We start from the raw sequence: 21,926 nt of genomic DNA, 5'->3' as shown, positions 1-21,926 counted from the left end.
ACTAGTTTATTTATTTACTCTGTCTGTCCATGTGTCCATCTGGTAGATAAACAAAATATTACTCAAGATCTAGTGGATGGATCACCATTTTTTTGACCAGAGTGTACAGGTTCAAAAGCTTGGAATTGAGTTCGATGACGGAAGTGATTCTTTCTCCGGAAGTTGACTTAAATCAGCTATTTCACATTTTGATACTGATCACAGTAGAGTGAAAACGGTAATAAACAGCGAGAAGCGGTTTCTTTTAATCTCTCAGGAGTACATTTCACTTCTATTCCTGAGTGTCAAACTGAAACCGGAAGTGATTGAAATCCACTACAAATTCCGGTTTCATTACAGATCTATGTAGAGAGCAAAAATGATTTTTAAAAAATAGCAAGAAGCGATTTGTTTTGAATCGATTTAGTATTCTAAGAATAAATGCCATCTTCTCTGTTACCCTTCTATTCAAACCACAAATGGCTGGAAACAACCACTTCCGGTTTTAACATTAATCGCTATAGAGTAGGAACAGTAGTAGAAATGGTTTCTTGCAACCAAGCATCTTACGAATACATTCTATCCCCGCTTTAATCGTTCTACTAAAAGGGAAATAGTAGAAATTATTTTACTTCCGGTTTTTGTAATTAGTTGTGACGTGAAACAAACCAAACTCCTTGACGTGGTGTACACGTGACTCTGTTACTTGTTATTTTAAAGTTTTGTTCTTTTTAAAAAGATATGCAGCTTGTGTTAATATTTTGTCTTAGATCTACAAATGTTTTTTCTTTAACTCTTTTTGGGAAGGAAAAAAGATTAGGGCGTCGTAATAAAACTAATTGTAAACGCAGTGAAAACATGTATATTTTAATAAAACCACGAACTAAGAATTTTTAAAAAATCATTATTTTTATTCATAAAAATTATAATCGCAATTCGGTAGATGAAAATGGAACAAAGTTTGTTGTTATATCTTAACTTTTGGATACGTGCATAATATTATTTTTAAAAGCCGCAAAAACAGTATTTCCAATCAAGAAATCATTAGAGGCAGAAGCAAAATAGTCAAGAATCACCTGTACTTAAATAACAATGTTTTTCAGTAGTAGTTAACAATTCGGATAACATCACAAAAAAGATGAAAGCAAACCTCGGGGTAAATTAAAGTTCAAAAATACTTATTTTTACATCATTAGACAACAACAATATTTTTCAGAAAATGTAATTAGGACTTTCCTAAGATTTTGTAAATTTTTATATTGGATTTCGGCAAAGTAAAAAGAAAAAAAATAATTAAGGCAAACAAGGACATTAGTCCGTATAAAATGACAAAGTTTGCAACTAAAAGATCATTCTGGATTCTGCATTCTGGATCCTGCATCAAGCATCGAAATGGAAAATTCTTTAATAAATCACAAATATAGAAAGAGACCACTGTATGGTCAAACCTAAGCAGGATCGGCAATAAGGTAAAGTATGACTCCAGAGAACTTTAACTGCCTATTTGCATGTGACACTTATATTAGGTCTCTGAAAGTAACAGGCAAAAATTTGAATATATAAATATTCAGCTTATTTCTGTTAATAGTTGGCCTAGAATTGAGTGAATCTAAAAATTTATCTGTTATACAGTTAAGCTAACATACTATATCTGGTTTTGAACTCAATACTCTTGAATGTTCACAGATGAATAATTAGATTGTTACTATACTACCGCTGTAAGCCAATTCGTTTATTAATAAAATATTGTCATTTATGACAATAAGAGATTACAATTACCACTCGTTTAATTTCACTCTCTAATTTGATTTTTGAATTCATTATTCCCTTTTACTGATTGACCGTTATTAATTTGTTCTTTTCCCGGTGGGGTCACTCGGTCGAAAAAGTGTAAAACGCTTTTTCAGTCCAGCCACCCTGAATGAGGTTTTCCTGAGTTTTCCTCACTCACACCAGGCAAATGCCGGGGTGATGCCTAACTTATAGGTCCCAGACCGCTTCCTTCCTTGCCCCATCCTTTCTTCCTTCCCTTTCCCCGGATTGTGTGCTCGCCGAGGGATGTCATCCCTCAAAACGTGAAGGGCTAAATGGCCTTAGGTGCCGAAAGCCCAGAAATCTAAATCCTAAATCCTAATTTGTTCTTTATTTAGATAGTATTAAATTATTTCGTGTTATGGTTCAATATCTTTTATAGTTTATTATAAAAGTCAATATTTACACATAAAAGGAAAAGAGAAAAGTTTACTTGCAAAAATTTATGAAATGAAAACGAAATTTAATCTTTCAGTTTTATGGTCCTATGACCATGCCCTTTATGCTAAGGGAGCCAATGATTAATGCAAGTGACTAATGATGGAAAACTGATGATAATGTGGGAGGAAACGGAAGTACCCTGAGAAAATCCACAGATACGATATTGTCCACCACAAACACATGGCCGGGGATCGAACCAGGGACTTCACGCACCAGAGTTAAGCACTCTATCACTGAACCACTATGCCCCTTGAAACAGTTTCGAAATAACAACAATCATATTACTTGTGCGGAAACGTAGCGTAATGATTAACCTCGAAAGTTTTACAAACGTGTGTTTGTGTCTTGGAAACCAGGATGGCTACAGTGCAGTGAAGCAAATAAGTCAGATATGGAGTGACCCGAAGTAAGTGGGGCGAAAAATTCGGGAGAAAAAAGGAAAAAAAGATTGGAAAAATTGCTTGGAGTATATGTATGGAAGCGCCGTCGTATACTCTCGCCCCGGGCGCTGATATTCCACGGCACGGCCTTGCGTGTAGGCCTATATCTTGCAGATGTTCCAAACCTTGCTTTGGTTTTTGGATTTTAATAAAATGAGGCTTAGTGTTCGCTATGTTGAATTTAGATGACGTCATTTATTCGTTTCACTCCTTAGTTTATGATAAGTCTATTGAACGCAAATTCTTAACTTACTTAAGTTGTTTATGTTCAACGTTTAGAAATAAATTCACAAATAATACATACACATAAAACAAAGGTGGATCCAAGGGCCTATAGCTACTTGTCGATGTTCACAATTATAACTGATAACTAGTAGTTTTGTCAAGTGTACACTAAGTGAAAAAGTTTGGTTTATAAGACGTAATATTTTCTCAATTACTACTGAAACGGAATATATTTTTGGGGCGAATAATTGATAAAAACTCGTTTCTTGCTATCTGCTACCATTTTCACTCTGCACCAATCAGCGTTAAAACCAGAAATGCTTCATTTTGTCAAATACTCAACCGAATTTATCATTTATTCATTTAATGCTGGATTTTTTGTCCTTTAGATTTGAATTTTCCTGGAGAAATTGATTTTATTCGCATTCTGATACTGATTTAGAATTTGAAAAGAAATGAACTGAAGTCCAAAGTTGAAAGGAGATGCTCGAAAGCTTGTTCATAAACGAGATACCCTTGCTCCTTCACGTGTGCAGGCACTTTGAATCTATGGCAGACGAAGAAGATAACTGCTTTACATTGTCAGCACTGGCGAACTTCAAATACAGGAAGCATTATGGATTCCGAAAGAAAAGCTCAATATCAGTTCTTTACATCCTGTTTCACCTGCATCTTCCAGAAGTATTTCCTCTGCAAATCATCGGTGACCTAAAAGAATGGGTGCGATCTCCTTGGGAAATCGACAATATATAATATCGAAGAATCAAGACTATTTAATTAAAGAACTTGATGGGGTTAAAATATTATTATGGTATAATCATTTTCTAATACCATAGTCACTTGTTGGCAAAAGGTACTACAAATTTATTCAGAATACAAGTTTTTTTGTGATAAAAAAGTTCTGCCACTGAAATGAGTTTTTTTATTGTAATAACCCCAAAATAAGCAAAATTGGTGAAAAAACAAAAATCAAAAAGGTTACGTGACTAAGGAGGATGGGTTCGGCTTCGCATTACAAACTGTGATAAAGGGAGGCAGGGGGTAAACATTGGACAGAAATAGCGTTACGTAATATGTGCACGGTTCCTTATGAAAGTTAACCATAGTTTGGAATGGACAAAGTAAATATAGATGTGTATAGACAATCGTTACCAGATTTTGGATTTGTACCTACATATACTCACATATATATAATCATAACGAACTCCCTTGTGTTACATTCTCCCGAGAGGTTTTTGCCTTTCAGACTTTCTCTTTGAGTGATTTCATTCTTCCATCGCGTTTTCTTCCGACTTTCCACAAAGGATTAGCTAATTTGTAATTATAGAATGTCCCCCAACTGCAGACTTACACAAAATATTACGTGCATCCATCTCGAACCGAACCCGAGACCACGCGTACGAAAGACATTGGATCATCATTTTGACTACAAGAACAAAATTATTCCAATAGAAGAAATAGCGATTCTTGAAACGCGCGGTGTCTGACGAATGTCTCGTCCATAGGCAACCCAAACAACACAAGTGTTAATTTGGTTGCAGAAAGTGCAAGGCAACAAAGAGAAAAAAAAATCATTTCTGTCTGTAAATATAAAATTTTTGAATGAGAGGGTGAGACACTACACTTCATTTTTAGGAACACTATGTTATTGGAACTTCCTACCAGGATTAGTAACGGTATCAGAATCGAAAGGCGCAAATGAGTTCCAATGGGTTTCGGTTCCATGAATCAAACTGATTTTCCCAAAAGGAAGGGAAAAGATTCCGAGCACGGAAAAGAATCTCTGATAAACAAGTACCGGCCCGAAAACTAAAATTTATTCTGTAAAAGAATCGGTTCCGGCTTTGGAATCGAAACTAATATTGAAGTGGAAGCGAATTTACAGACAGATTGTATAACAATGCCTCGAGTTTTCATAGTTGCCCAAGATCAGTTGCAGTATTTAATGATTTTGAGCTAACGATGTTTGCAGATGATGAAATCAAACTATATTTTGATTCTCCTCCGAATCACATCGAATTACCTATTTCGTTTCCGTCAATAGAAAAGATATTTTCCGCATTGACCTACTTCTGATTTGACGAACGAAATGATGAGTAGGGTCTAACTCAACTAATGATAGTTTCTTCAAACAGGCTTCAATATCTGGACTAGTGTTACTTGAAAGGGTTTCAATTACCTAACAGTTTTTGTGGAAGATCAAGTAAGTTAAGTGATCTCCGTATATAAATTGTTACTTCACCATTTTTTGTGTCGAAATACATGTTTAAATGACGAGAGAGGAAGTGAATTGAAGTAGGACCATGAATATAGAGAAAGATTTTAAAATTTACTTCTTGAATTGAGCCAAATTTGATATTTTCAGCTACGTTCAAGCACCTTTTAACTCATGTATGATCACGTTTTTCTTTCTTTCTTTTCGCATACACTAGGTAGCGAAATAATACATCATACACAAAACGAAAAATGAAATCTTTAAGTTCTACGTCCCACGATTATGCCAGCTAGGCTAAAGAAGACGGTGGTGATTAGAAATGAATGAAATGGCGAAATCAAGAAAATGGGAGGAAACGGGAGAACCCACACACACGGTGTCTGTCTACCGCAAAACTCACTTGACGCGAGCTCTAAGATCGAACCAAGGACCCTATGCACCAGAGGTGAACATTCTGCCACTGAGCCACCGTGCCTCGCTACACACACACAGCGAGTTATAATGTCGTTGATATATGGCACTCATTGGACAACACGCTCCAGACAATAGAGCTTAATCTCAAAATGGAGAAATTTTTCGTGTATAGATTGCAAACCAAAAGCCCGCTTCAGCGCTCTACAGGTTTTCCAACTGTCGTCGGCTTTTTGAAATAATAGGTGTAAGTAGGGTCGCATTTTTCTATTCATTGTGAGAGTAAACAATAGTGTTGTACCCATCTTAATAGAGTTATAACACTCACGGGTAAATTGCTTTTTCTGGTGACTGTACAAAGCTGTATTTTATGTTTAAAAGTATAGCATTACTACTGTGAAATAAATACAATTGCTACAAGAACTCTATTACCGCAAAACCTACGTTAGATACTTCTAAATGCAACAAGTAAGCTCTAACCGGCCCAACTAACCTATCCTAACTAAAACAAAAAAGAACCTACTAACCTAAATTAACTTAATCTAGTGATCTAATCTATTCTTTAGCTAAACATACCCACTAACCTAACGTAATAAGTGAAGCTACTCTACTAGCCTAACCTACCCTATTAAGCTAAATTAAATTACCCCTAACCCACTCTATCTTACTCTATTTTATTGCACTCTAATGTAATGTATAGACTTCGGATCGATATGCACTAAAAACAGCATAATAAGCATGTAAATATGCACTAAAATCACGAAAACATGCAGTAAGAATATGCTATTATGCATTAAAAAGGGAAAATACGCACCAATCAAAAGCTAAGTTACATAGGAAATTTTATTATATCTTAAGGGCAAAAAAAATGTTGTGTTACTTGAACTACAAATACTTGCTGTATAACTATAATGTATTCATGTTACAATACACAACTATGTAGTTTTCGGTATTTTCTGGCGAAAACCTTCTGCTTTTGTGAGTAAAAACATTTCTGAACATCGAAAATGTTCCTTCCATGTTAAAGATTATTAAGGGGCAGTATTTCAAAGAAGCAGCGTTAAATGCCAATAAATCTGGAACCAGTTAGAATGTACTAGAAAGTCCTAATCCCCGCTCTTCTAACCTCGTTATGATATTTGGAATTGAACTGGAATGAGCATTGATAAATGCAAGTTCGCCTTTAATGTTTTCAGCTCCGCAAGCGTCCAGAGCTTCTTCAATACATTTTGATTCTTCGTGGTTCAAACAGTCAGTATTTGAAATTTAAACACATCTATCTATTATATATATATATATATATTGTAATTGAATCAATCACTTCGAAAAGGCCATATATCCACCAGAGTAAATTGTTGAGGAGAAAGAAAAAACTTTGGATTGCAAACTCGACGTGTGCAATGGCATCGATGATATTGAGACAATAGTGTAGGATATGTAACATACTGTGACCAGACAATTAGTCTTTTCACAGGGGATGCACATTTCTTCGTGTACCTCTCGACTTTGCACTAAAATGAAAATGTAGTGGGGATGGACATATGGCCTTTTCGCAGTGACTGATTCAATTTAGAACAATGTTTAGGATGTAGATTTTGTAAAGCAAATATTGATTGACTGAAGAGCTTATTTTCAAAAGCGTTGTTCATTTCTTCCTGAAATATATTTTTCAACTTTTTCTTTGGGATGAACTCTGTCAGAGTATCCCAAAAACGCTAGATTGTTTTGTAGTTATATAAACTCCATACCAGACTTGAAGCTGCTATGGAAATATAGGAAGGCCAGAAAACAGGGCGCTGCTGAAGTTTGAATTTTTCTGTCGAAGAAAATGGAAATATCCTCTTCTGAAAATAAGCGTACTTACTTTGAAAATATTATTTACTTGTTTAGCACACACTTTGTAAAATATTTTTTCTCTTTGAATTGTTAACGTATCAATGTCCTCAATCCATTGGTTCCAGAAGATAACTTCTAGAAGATTTTTCTTTCAGCATTGTTGTACTGCTACAGGACCACACAATTTCAAATCCACACACACAAAACTGAAGCAACTTCAGATATCGGTGACGTGGAAATATTGTTGTAGATGATTTGACACCATTATTTATGTCTTCTTCCAAACAGATAACAGTCATGCATCATTGCAGGGAGGATGAATCATTCACGCCTTTCTTATTCTCCCTTCACATGACCTCAGAACATTCTAAACTGACAACAATAAACCATTTCAAGGTCTTGAGTCTATTAGAAACTTGAAATTCCAGTTATAGGAAAGTTGTTGGACGTTAAAAATTATTAATTTTGATCATCCCATGAAATATGCATTTATATGCACTAATGACATAAGCATGCACTTACCTCCAAAATATACATATATATGCACTACAAAACTCTGCTATTTTACTCCGAAACAGCTGAGACAAATTTCTATTTAAAGAGCACAACAATATCACATCAGGATAAAAACATGTAAATATGCTAAAATCCGGTCTAGTAATGTAGCATTGCGTACGTGCGTTTTTTTTTTTTTTTTTTTTTTTTTGCATGAATAATGATTTCATGACACATTAGTTTGCACATATAGACTAAATTGTATGCGAGTATTTGCGCAGATACCAAGAAAATAATTGTTTGGAAAGTCTTAGAGAATCATTTAAAGCCTAAAGAACTGAAACCGTAGTATATGTTTTTGGGTATTTTTCATGAACAATTCCTTTCATGCATGCTAATTTTTACACATATTACAAGCAGTTGTAAAATGTGATTATGCGCCAAGAAAATGCCAGTATAGAATGTGTTTGGGATTCATTTCAAGCAAGAAAATTGAAGAATTTTTTTTTAATTTGACAGAGTATTATAAATCTACACGTGATCTTACCAGGTTGATCTAATGGAGTAATCGGTGTTACATGGTAGAATTCTGATTATTATTGCACACTAACGAACTTAAAACATTTAAATAATGTGCTTAAGCTCAAAGGTGAGTGCACGACGGAGTACAGATGTGTGTAGAATTTTCTACATTACAATATAATAAGAATGTTAACAAATTTAATATTTACAAACAGTAAGTCAAGTCTTTGTAAGCTATACGGTTGAAATGTCTGATTCCAATATAGTTTATATTTTTTGAACAAAGATGCGAAAATATGTAATTTGCTTTGTTTCAAATCGTGTTAAAGTTTGGTTTGTAACTACAGCCATCTATGCAGTTTTCCTTATACAAACACATTAAGAGTTCTAGGTAGGGGAGGAGTTCTTGTTTCTTCCCATCAAACCCACGCATGCACATGCCCAGTGTGGGAGAAAGAAATTTCACGTTGAAATGGATCTGTCAATTCGATACACTCAATCTTGTTCAACTCATCCCATTCTCCTCAGACCCCAGTCTCTCTTTCCACTTTCTACTTCCAACCCCCCCCCCCCCCGCTGGATCCCAGTTCTGACTCTGCCTTTTATTTCATTCTTTTTTTTCTTTAGTTTCATTCATTCCCGCAATATAACCTGAGCTTTTTGGGCGAGCATCTCTTTTATATGTTATTGCGCAGGGAGTTTTGTGTGTGCGTGCGGGTTAGTGTTTTCTTTCAAAACTCACGTTCCATCAGTGGAAAATGAACAACTGTGTTCCTTTGATTGCGTCAAACAGAAGTAATATTTGTTGATTGGGGAACCCCCTAAAGAGAATCAACTCAATAATCTTAAGTGCTGCCATCTTCACTCATTTATATATACTTTTTTTTCTGTAACTTTTCTTTCCGTACAGAAAGAAAATAACTATGTTTAGCTGAAGATAACGAAAAAAGCTTTTCTCAAATATTCTGTAACTTTCTTCCCATTCATATTTTCTAACGTTTGTGATTAATTTCTCTTGATTTAATTAAACACTTTAATAATTAGCACAGTAGAGACCGGTCATAACAACATCACCTTTAACGACGTATTGGGTATAACGGCGAAATCTAACAGTCCGCTCTAAACACTATATAAAACTGTATTTTAAAAGGGGGCGCGGTGGCTCAGTGGTACAGCGTTCACCTCCGGTGCTGGTGATCCCAGCTCGCGTCGTGTGGACTTTGTGGTGGACAAACACCGTGCTCGTGGATTTTTTCTGGGTTCTCCCGTTTTCTCCTACTTTCTTCATTCCACCACTTCATTCATTTCTCATAATCACCGTCTCCTTTAGCCTAACCGGCATAAATGTGGGACGTAAAACTAAATATTTCATTTCATTTTCATTTTTGTATTTTAAAAATCGCTTATCACGACACATCGTATAAAACAACTTTTTTCTTATCACATTATCGGAAAAATGTATCGGCTCTAATGTTCAATGTTGATTTTTTTTGTTTGTTACGTATTTGAAGATTGCTGACAACAATGTAAGGTTTATTTTCAAACTCTTGTTTTCAGTGTACGTATTATCCCTTCCCGCACGGGAGTAGAAATTCTTAGATTATTTTCATGAAACCGGTTTTTCCATACTACATGAAACATGTATAGAACATTTTTATTAAAATTATGCGTGGGTCCATCGTAGGTCCTGAGAAAGTGAACCCGCATAATTGTGAGTGTTTTGAATCCGTAGTGAACGTGAAAAATGAAAAAATTCTCGCTTGTGTAATACAGAAAAGCTACTGTGCGGGTTCGGACGGAAAGGGTTAAAGATATCAAATCAGTATGTCTGTTAAATAGTCAAGGCAACCTTCACTCAAGATGTCACAACAGAAAAGGAAAATGTTTAACATTGAAGTAAAGTCATGAATAATATGGCGATTAGAAAAGGAGACACAAATGTCAGCATCGCTGTACATACTGTATATTTTTTCTAAACATTAGAAGAAAAAATCCTCCTGAGTCTCCTCCACAAACATTGTATTGTACGTTCTGTTTCAGTTCTTTTTTTAAGTTTTATCTTTATTCTGTTCATTAATCATGTAAATATACAATCTAAAACTTAGGTACGAAATTTTGACCAAGAAAAGCAAAACCCAGTTTTTACGACTATCGGCTAGAACGATCGTAAATTTGCGGTCCTTTCGGAGTCGTTATAACCGATTTCGACTGTATTTCATAATTAAATTATTTTCGTATGAAAGAAAAGTAATAATTAGCATGTACAGTCAACCACATAGGTATCTGAAGCCCAAGTAATGGAATTATAACAGTCAGGGGTGCAGGTACTTATGTGGATGACTGTACAACTAAGTATCTATACAGTATAATGAAGCCATAGTTACTTAGTGAGATTCCTAATCCCAGGTGCCACTGCGCCGATTTCTCTGTAAATTTAGGAGGGGGACATTCAGGTGTAGAAGGTGTATGTGAGAACTTTAAGACAAATTGCATACAAATTACGCCAAATATTGTATATTCATAAATGGGATGCCATGTTACCCGATACCTAGGGATGCCATATTAACCGATTTTAGCGTGTACCACCCGATTTTTAGGTCCAATATTCTTCGCCCGCTTAATCATCTCTTAATCACGAAAACCCATCCGCTTTTTTTTGGTTTGGAGAAAAAATCTAAGACGACTTTGTTTATAAAGTGTTGTTATATTCAACGTAAACCACTACATCTTTATGTCAATTTCAATCGCGATTGAGAATTACGGTAACCTTAGCATTTTCTTTAGATTAGATTCATTATTAATATTTTTTTCCTTCAAAAAGCTTTTATGCTCTATTTCATATATTGTGAAACCGTGGTAATTTTGTATGTTAGTATGATTTCAAGTAGCAATCTTTAAAAATGATTAGAAATTTTATGAGATGGACCAAGACTACTAAATATGTTTTACGTTTCTTATGATAAAGTTTGGAAATTATTTTGTGTCTCTTAGAGAGAAAACCGTATGAACAATATCTGTCATATATGGCTTTTTTTTTTTAATTTCCCTTACGGATTTCCTTACATTCCAGGTATCTTACCGTAATACTTACTTTACAATTCGAGTCTCACACTTGTTGAACTTAATAAAACATTAAAGGTAAAAACGAAATTTACTTTACTTTCGTTTCGTTCGAAAAGTACATTGGAAGTGTGAGTTAAAAAAGAAATCACTAAAAAGAAAGAAAAAAGTAGCCGAAGAATCCCAGGTCAGTATTTGTAGGTCTACATCAGTACATACGGTTTAGAATTCCCCGCTTTACTAATTTTAAAATATGGCAACCTTAGGGGGACCGGGGTCCCAGAATCAGCGCCCTTGCCCAGGTGCACACCCAAAAATTTGTTGGGGGGGTACAAGGTTTGAAGAGTTCAATACTATAAGTCACTATGTCTATGTAGCATTGAACCAGTGTTAATTATCTGAAAAGACGATCAGTAATTGTTAATTACTGTCATTTGTACTCTCATATAATATAACTAGAATGCTTTTGTAAGGAAAGGAAGGGTAAAGATTAAAAATAAATAAATAAAATGAAATCTTTGAGTTTTACGTCCCACACTTATGCCGGTTAGGCTAAAGGAGACGGTGATGATGAGTAATGAATGAAATGGTGGAATGAAGAAAGTGGGAGGAAACCGGAGAACCGCAAGGAAACCCTCGCACATGGTGTTTGTCCACCACCACAAAGTTCACATGGCGGGGACTGGGATCGAACCCGAGACCCCAAGCACCAGAGACGAACGCTCTACCACTGAGTCACCGCGGCCCCCAAGGGTAAAAATAAAGTAAGAGATAAAGTCTTTAGGCTACGTCAGTCTTTTCTCTGCCAAACAAATACATTTTGTTAAAGAAAGTATATAAATGTATACCGAATTACGAAGTTTGGGCACCGGTAGTTGGTGTCAGTCCTCGTAGCCGAGCATGCTAGAGAGCTAGGAAGCACTGAAAATCGCTTTACGGCGTGATATTCATAACACCTTTATTATTAAAATAAGATGAAAATAATAACCCCCACTTGCCCTTGTACGTAATATATATAATGTATAAATTGTGCTTTTTCTACCATTTGTCTAGAGATTTTTGATAGAACTTATAAACAATGACGTTATAAACCGACAGTAGAGTAAGAAGTGAGGAGGCCCTCGAGAACCAAGGGATTGAAGATGGTAGTGGGGAGTTAGAGGGGAAGAAGGTGCCGAAGTCACAAGGAGGGGGAAAGGTAGGCATATGCTTTCTTACCTTCCTTAGGATGTCGTTAATAAAAACAAAGTTATGTACTTGCGTTACGAAACATAGCTGAGCGAGCGAAGAGGATTAGAAGCCCTGCAAGACTCGTTTTATTACACCTTTGCCCCATTGTAATACATGACTATTACGTTACACTCGGGTGGTGCAAATTCGATGTAAATCTACCCTCATATTCGCTTCTTGTGACCAACTTTAAGGTCGGTTTAAAGGGACAAGTTTTGCCGATAGATGTCACTACACTGTTCGCATCTCTCTCATGTATTTTTTACCTTTCACGAAAATTCAGATATCTCTTACAAATTTCAACCTAGAGACTTCAAATTTTTAGAGAAGGAACTTCATAACCTATCGAAGGTAACAATTTGTCTCGATTTTGTATTTAAAATTTTCTTAATTGTTTAAATGGCTTCATTGTTGAAATGGATATCCAAATCCTTAACAATATAACTGTTTCAAATATGAAGAAAATTCTAAATAAAAAATCGGCACGGATTGTTGTCTTCGATAGGTTATGGAGTTTCTTCTCGAAAAATTTGAAGTCTCTAGGTTGAAATTTGTAAGAGAAATCGTGAATTTCGTGAAAGGTAAAAAATACATGAGAGAGATACGAAGACTATAGTGACTTCTACCAGCAAAGCTTGTCCCTTTACACCAACCTTAAAATAGTTGGCTAGGGTAGCGCGTAAAAAATATATGCGCATGAGTGCGCCCTTACCTAATCCTAATTTCTAATACACATGGATTTGTACCTAAGGTGTCTTGAAGGCAAATAGTATGCTATAAAACGCTCAATTGCGTGAGATTCAAGCTATTGTCGTGTTTTGGAATCCGTTCTTAGTAATAGGCCTCGATTGGTATTGGCTAAAAGACAAAATTTGGTCCTGTCTCATTTTAGAAGGTGTTCCCAAAGCTTAATCCCGTCTCACAATGGGCTGATATCGCGAAACGCGTCAAAAGTCAAAAACCAAATTTTCTATTTAAGAACTTATAGGTCTTGGGTCGTATAGTAGAATATGTGAAATATTCAATTTCGTTAAAACATTCGTCCTTTTGTTACTCCTTGCGGTCAGACAGTCATTTGAAAAGTGCCGTTTCACCAGTTCGGATGTAGTGAACACGAACGTGAAAAAAAATTGATTTAAAGTATCATAACCTTATTAATTTTCAACATAATTTTGGGTTTTCCAAATGGATAAAATAGATGAATGTATGTAACATTGAAATTTAAATAATTTAAGCGGAGAAAGGAATTGAAGTTATCACAACAGTTAACGAAAAATAAAGAAAAAGTAAGAACAAAAAGTAGATAAATGAAGAAAAACAGTATTGAGTTCCGCATAATCCTATCGGCATACAAAATGATAGAACAAGGATTGGTGACTTTCCACTTTTGCTAGATACGCTTGCAAGACAGTAATTGTTCCACTAGTAGAGTGTGTCCGTACCAAAATATTTTAATAAGAAATTTGAATAACTCGAGAACCAATAGTGATATATTCGTCCGATTTTATTTCAGAAACATAGAAAATACAACTCTACGTGTGCCCTTTCTATTGCTCGGCGAACATCAAGGCGTACTTAACCTCCCTCCAGGTACTGCGTAACATTTGAGGTGTCATTTGTCATCGATCATCCAAATCTTGATCTCGGATCTGGTATATAAAAGTCCTCATGTACCCTCAAAGAAAGAAGTCTATTGTCTCCGCTTCTCCACTCTCGTTCTCTTTTCCCCACTGATTTTCTTCTTCAATAATGAGTCAGTTTCCAGCAATTGTTTCCATCATCTACCAATGCAATGACGGTTTGGGTTCTTATCTTATTGTTGTCTAAACCTTCTCATATGGTTACAGGAGTCTTGAATTCTACAAACCAAAAGCAGCACTCCACTTTTTAATGACTGTCCTATTATTGTCTAAATCTTCTCTATATTATTACAAGGGTCTTGAATTCTGCAAACCAAAAGCAGCACTCCACTTTTTAACGAACAGAAAGGACGCCATTTTGCTCACGCATGTCTGAAATCCTGCTACATTCCATTGTCTGCTCGGTATAAAATTCTATTCTTTCCTCTTTCCGGAAAACAAAACTGGAGGATTCTGTTACTGCTGGTTCTTAAGTCATTCAAATTTCTTATTGGTATATTTCCATCCGGACACACTGTATACTCTTTCCAGCCTTAGAAAAAAGTAGATGTAAACAAACCCACCTGACTACCAGTGGGACGATGACCAGTGATTGGTTGTTGGACACACTGCACTAGTATCCTACCACAATATAATCCCTACTAAAATAATAATTTCAAATAAAGATATCTGAATTTATCCTGTATTTTGTGATAATAAACGCTATATATATAATATATAACAAGAGATGTAGCTTTATTTCAACCTCACGCGTATTTGGACATATAGTATTTATTGCGCATGCGTATGCGTATGCGCGCCTACCCCACTCATTTAAACTTATAGCAGAATGCAGAGTTTCGTGGTGACGATATGTGAATAATCCATTTTCGTCTCGTGTTATAAAACACAAAAGAGGACACAGGAACAGCGGTAAGCTCGTTTATATAAGGATTAAAGAAAATACATATTTCCAATATAGTGTTATTACGTTAATTATTTACCAACCAACTATAGCTTTAACATTGTGGAAATTATGCGACGACAGTAAGCTGTTCACGTCTCTGGCTGCCGAAGCACGTGTGAGCCGCGGAGTAATACATTTCGCTTTGTTTATGTCTACTTTGTTCTAAGGCTGGAAAGAGTTTAGTGTGAGAGATGCAGCTAAGCAGGCGAATAACTGAGAAAATTAGGAAATCACAAACGCAGGGGCGCGTTTTACTTGAGCTTGGACATTGGAACTCAGGAACATTGGATCAAAACTTAGCCTATTATACTGTAGTGTAAAATACTTTGACGAATTCTACATATGATATAAGTAGAGACGAACCTTTCTCGCAACAATTTTGATATTTTGTAGCATTAATTATCACATTTTTTTCGCATTTATCTCGCATTTTTTTTAAATGTAGCACAAGGTATTTTTAATATGGTACTTGTAAACAGTATATCTTTGGTAGTAAGGTGTATATCTAATACAAAAATTAGGATATACCTTGATTAAGTGCACATTTTAGCTAATGTATTCACTAAAATATAGAAATAAATGAAGAAAAATAAACACTTTCTGTAACATCATCCTTAGTTAAAGGATAGCATGCAGCAAGACATTACTTATTCTTATGTTTGTTATCCTGCCAGTATCAATTATATTATACTTGAAAAAAAAAATCTCTCGGCATTAACACTCGAGACTGGCAACCATATTGAACATAACGAGTTCACAGCAAATGACTTGTGGTTGACTTTTAAACTGTTTAACAATGATACAATGTCAACTTCCTTATCCTCATTGCTGAGAGCTTCAGTGACCTTACTGTTACACTCACTGTAAGCAACCAACAGATCATGAACATTTTCACGACAAAACACAGTCAAGGATTTAAACAACAGTTCAGTATTGTTGATGCCTACATCTTTATGAAGTGAAACAGTTTCTGGATCAAATAACTCGCAGAGCTTTTCCGTAAATACAACGTTTTTTTTAAGTTAAAATAATATGGGAAATGCGTTTTTAGTTATTATTAGCAATAATTAACAAGAATTCCACTTTTCTATTTTCAGTCGCATTTATCGCAAGTAATGCCGAATTTCGCAAAAATTCGCGATAATATAAACATGATTTCTGGCTCTGAAATGAACATTTTGAGGTTTTCTGAAACATATACGCATTTTTTTTTAACGTTGCGCACATATCTCATTAACGAAAAAGTTTCATCTCTAGATATAAGGATGTGTATGCTGAGTATAAAAGTATGTGTTACCGACTATTGCATTGTAGTAAAGCTTTAATTGAATTTCTACTTCCTTATTTTAGTTAGAGATATAGTGTCTGCATAAATTATGTCGTCCACCTTCTTAGTAATAGTTTGTTTTGGATGTAACTCTTGGTATACGTGAAGTTATAACAGCGAAAGAAATGAATCTGACAACCAGGTGTTGATCTTATTCATCTTAGATTCAACAGAGAAACGAAAATGAAATACAAGCTTATTACAGTGTAGTTTTAATGATTACAAAGTAATATATGTTTGTTTATGTGTACGTACACAGTTATGTGGACCAGACAGGGATACCCTCACTGATTTCTGTCCTCAAGAGGGCCGCCCTCACCCTTCCTCACCTTCGTTTTGGTAGATGAGTATAAGGGCGAGTGAGAGTGAATGTGAGGGAGTCGATTGAGGTTACTGTGAGTGAGGACGAGGGGACGAATAATATTTGAGTGTGAGGACGAGTGAGTGTGAGTGTGAAGGAATTAATTAAGGGTAAGTATGAGCGAGGATTAGAAAAAAATAACCATCTCTGACGTTTATTATACTTTCATCACTAACTTGGTTCACATTTGTAGAAAATGTCCTCAAGGCTAACTGGTTACGACTCATCTGTAAGTCCCTGGTTCGACATATTACTATTCTCCTCTAGTACGAGGTCGACTCGAAACTATGTTTTCGTTAATTTAAGACTCTTCGTCCCGGCGAAATTAAAATACCGCTAATTTTACAGTAATTATGTGATATCTTCAAATAGATAAAAGATAATCAAAATGTGGAACAAGAGCGCCCTAGACAATATCATTTCACATGAGAAACCGTTATCACGACTCACTTATCTGCTTTCGATTTCGAGCCATTTTGAAAATCGGCATTTATTTTCGCGTTTCTAAACAGCTGAAAACATAAAGCCACTAGGTGACTTGTGATAACGGTACCTCACGCAAAATGATATTGTCTAGGGCGCTCTTGTTCCACATTTCAATTATCTTGTATCTATTTGAAGATATCACATAATTACTGTACAATTAGCGGTATTTTAATTTTGCCGGGATGAAGACTCTTAATGTAGGCTATATTATATCAAGTTTAAATAACGATGGCTTAGAGATTCAACATTATTATTCTCTAAAGTTCCATGTTGATAGAACTAGAACGAATTTCGCTGCTTTAACGTGCTAGTTCATACGTACATATTATTGATAATGAACAACTTTAACCGACGGGGTCTACATCTCATGACTTCTGACTAACTAGTCAAGACATTATGACCAAGTAATTAGTACTGATCAACTAAATACTGAGCTTTGAAATAACTGATCATGCCTGACTGACCATAACTGACCTTAAGAAAGAAGTTACTATAAACCCCATTTTGGGAGCTGATGTAATTTTTATACTTCGAGATTTTGTTGAATTTGTCGAGCAGTGAACTCAGAAATTGACATAAGCCACAAGTACGACCTCAAATTTTCAACAATTTTCATTTACGACAATTTTGTGAAGAGCGAAAAAATGTATCCACTCAATATTTACGAAACTGGGCTCATTACGTAAGAATTGGATTTGTTAGCACTTAATCATAATGCAACACACTTTACATATACGGAAATCGTACAACTTACATGTTATATTCTCAGGCAATAAGATATATGTCTACCTTCCTAAATCGAAATGAGATGAAATGTTTTTACAACAATAGGGCCGCTTGGATGCCAAGCGGCACACATCCAAAGCACAAATTTTCCAGAAGTGAAGTATGAAGTTCAACATATCAAGACCAATTAATATTTCTGTTATGTGGGCTGGCCATAACTTTGGAGTTTGTAGTTTTATAATTTACTATTTACAAAAATATTTTAGGAAAGGTACCCATTTATAAAAGCGAATGAAAGCATTAGTCCAGTTTTTCGTTGTTTGTAGTTAGGCCACTTGGCATCTAAGCAGTCCAATTGTGAGATCAAGAAATAATAAATCTGATTGATAATTTAACAAGTCACCACAATAGTACGGTTCTTAAATTTTGATTAATACATTTTGTCGGTGAAGTTTTCAAATCTTGTTAACCAGATTCTTATTCCTAAGTGTTCAAAGAATTTTACGTAATCAATTAGTATTTGCTTAGTGCAGATGTCAAGCTATTTCCTTTTCCCTTTAGAAAACCAATAGTTACTGCGTTCTTATTATTATGCTTAAGCAATGCTTGAATGATTGGTAACTTTTCTAAATATTAGATGCTCCCGACACGATGACTAATCTTAAATACAACAACTTCATTATAATTAATGTTGTAATTGACATTTGTATTATTTTCTTCAAAGATTTCTCTCAAAATTCTCATAAATATCATACAAAAAATTACGTTGTCAAAGAAACAAACTTGTTAAATAAGATTTAAAAAAAAATTAAAACGGAAAAATAATTATGGAATAGCCTTCGGATAAGGAACAAAGCGAGGTAAGAATGGATTAAGATTTTTTTTTTTTTTTTTGACGAGAAGAAAGGAAGCGATGCTGTGATGAAAACATGTCATCTCCACGCAAGATTTTCTCCCTCCTTTCCCTTTCTGTTCTACAAAGACCGAAAATGGAAGAAAAAGGATGGGAAATGAAATGAATGTAAAAGCAATAAAAACCCAAGCTACCCTGTCTAATGCGATCTTTACTTTCAATTTAATATTTCCTTTTTTTATCTTGACTCGGGACATTCCTTTGTCTTTGAGAAAAGGACCTTCATATGATGCATGAATAACTTCATATCTGCTTGGCGCCGCTCTTCTTTTTTCCTAATTTGTTTTTCATTGCTCTGACCACACTATATTTTTTCATTATTATTCTGCTGTAAAAAGTCTGTCAAATAATTTATACTTAAATTAATAAATTGTATATGACTATTTTTTTTCAATTTAATTGTCGTTATAATGTGTAGTATGATGTTTTCTCATCAGGTGTCGGTGCGATCATTACTGTAACACGTAACATCTATGACGTGTAATAGTGAAACAAAATGGCAGGTGCAGGCAGTGACATACAAATGAAAAAAAAAAATATCATATTTCCCACTCAGAATACTTAGAAAGGAGCCTAAAAGAACTGGTTGGCTGTTTTAGTTAGATATAGTACATTTTGCTATGAAAAGGAAGACATATGTATTAAAGCAATACTGGATATAGGCTAGTACATTATGGAATGAAGAAAGGACATAGTATGTTTCGAAACAAATAATTGCTGGACGTAGTACATATTGGAACAAATGTGTTTCTACATTTCCTCTTTTATCATGGTTTCAGAGCGTTCTGGCACAAATCATCATCATATTTATGTAACAATACCATAACCTTTCTGTTCCCAATAAAATTTCAAATTTTGAAAAAAAAAAATAGATATAGTACCATTTGGAAACAAGTTCTTCATTTGAGGATCGTAAGTTCATTTCAAAATGGTACTTCAAGCTTCAAAATGTCACTGAGGTTCAACGTCTGTGAAGGTGTGAGTTCGAAAACAGTTCCTCCTACGTGCTTTGTGACAAATTTGAAACGCATGGCACCCTTTGTCATGTGCACTGACAAAGATCTGAAAGACTTTTTACAGTAATAGGTCTTGCTTCTTCGGCTATGTTTAAGAAACTTTTGTAACCACTTCTATTTGTACATGTTCATGAAACTTGTATTGTGCTAGATTGTAGTGTGGTGTATAAATCTAATTAATTTAGCACTAATCGCATTATACTTTTCTTTTGTTAAAGTGTCTATGAGGCGCTGCTGCAAGGTAGTTGTGTGGCTGGGTATTCCTTTTTAACCTGAAGGCAAGGGCGCCCATCAGGATGGGCAAGGTGGGGCCCTCGCCCCCTAGAGAAAATTGTACTTTAGAATATAGAAAATCTAATAGAATTTTTACATTAGTTACAGCTAAATTTGAAACTAGTTTTGAAACGTCGCTTATACTTGCCCCCCTTGGAAACCACAACATGGGCGCCCTTGCCTGAAGGAATGTTTTTGAACTGTTAGAATGGTATTTCAGTTTAAAAATAAAATTTTGTTGTTCGGCACAAGACAATATTGATACATTTCTCAAAAATTTGCATTTTTAAAAGGTGGAAGGAAAATAGTGGTTAACGTTTGAGGTTGCATGAATGCTGCAACCCCACCCAGTAACATTGAACATATGGTACAGATTTCCATTTCCGAACTTGGAGAAGCACATTTTATATCGGTATCGCTCCTATCTTCTCGTCTTGTCCACAAGTAAGTCCAGTCACTTGATAACCACCAACAGTGTACTTCCATAATAATTAGGAATTTCTCTACTTAGCAGGCCTGTAACTAGAGGGGGATGCCTGGCGCCCCCAAACTTTTCGTGGCCCCTCCAGACCTCAACAGAAAAACACAATTTAGATATTTGTAAGAGAATTTTTGATGACTTGGCTCCCCTAACATATTCATGCCCCCTCCCCCTTAAAAAAACTCTGTGGCTGGTTTCGAGACTGCTACTGGTTTCGGGCGTCTGACTCAACTTCTAAATTCTTTGCGGGGACTGATAGAAAGTGGGGGGAAAAGTAAGAATGAATAATTGACAAACAACTTTACAGAAATAAATAAATATGATTGCGATGGTAGTGCATACACCTAAATTCAAGTCACCTTCACGAGAAAAGAGAGAAAAAAAATGAAATGAAGTCTTTGAGTATTACGTCCCACAATTAGGCTAAAGGAGACAGTGATGATGAGAAATGAATGAAATGAAGAAAGTGGGAGGAAACGGGAGAATTCCGAGAAAACCCACGAGCACAATGTTTGTTCAACACAAACTCCATATAGCGCGAGCTGGTATCGAACCAGCGACCCCAAGCATCGGAGGTGAACGCTCTACCACTGAGCCACCGCGCCACCGAGAAAAGAGAGAGAGAGACAGAGCTTTTTAAAACACTCTGAGTGTGTTTTTAATCTACATAATATATACAAATTTAAATTTGATATTTATATTTATACCTAATATATAAAAAATTATATTCATATAACATATTATTATATATTATATAAAAATGGAAGTCACTATGCTTGTGACCTCTACTTCTTGAATCACTCGAACGATCTCGGTCATATTTTCAACATAGATGAGGTTTAGGCCTGAAATGGTTTCTTTTGACAGTATAACTTAGGGGAGAGGGAGGAGGAGATATGATTTAAAATTACCGATATTAGTGTCGAATCCATAGTTTTGGGAGTCGCTGAGATGAACTGTGACATTTCCGATGGAGTTTGAATCCAAATTCAATCCTTTATGTCCAAAGAAAATATTCTACCCGTGCGAAGAACAGGTATTCTGCTACTCATACTATATAAATTAAGTATCATTTTGCCTTATTTTGTTAC

Source organism: Thermobia domestica, chromosome 1 (genome assembly GCF_964235325.1).
Source record: "Thermobia domestica chromosome 1, izTheDome1.hap1.1, whole genome shotgun sequence".
Classification (NCBI taxonomy): Eukaryota; Metazoa; Arthropoda; class Insecta; order Zygentoma; family Lepismatidae; genus Thermobia; species Thermobia domestica.
Note: the sequence above shows the minus strand (reverse complement) of the source record.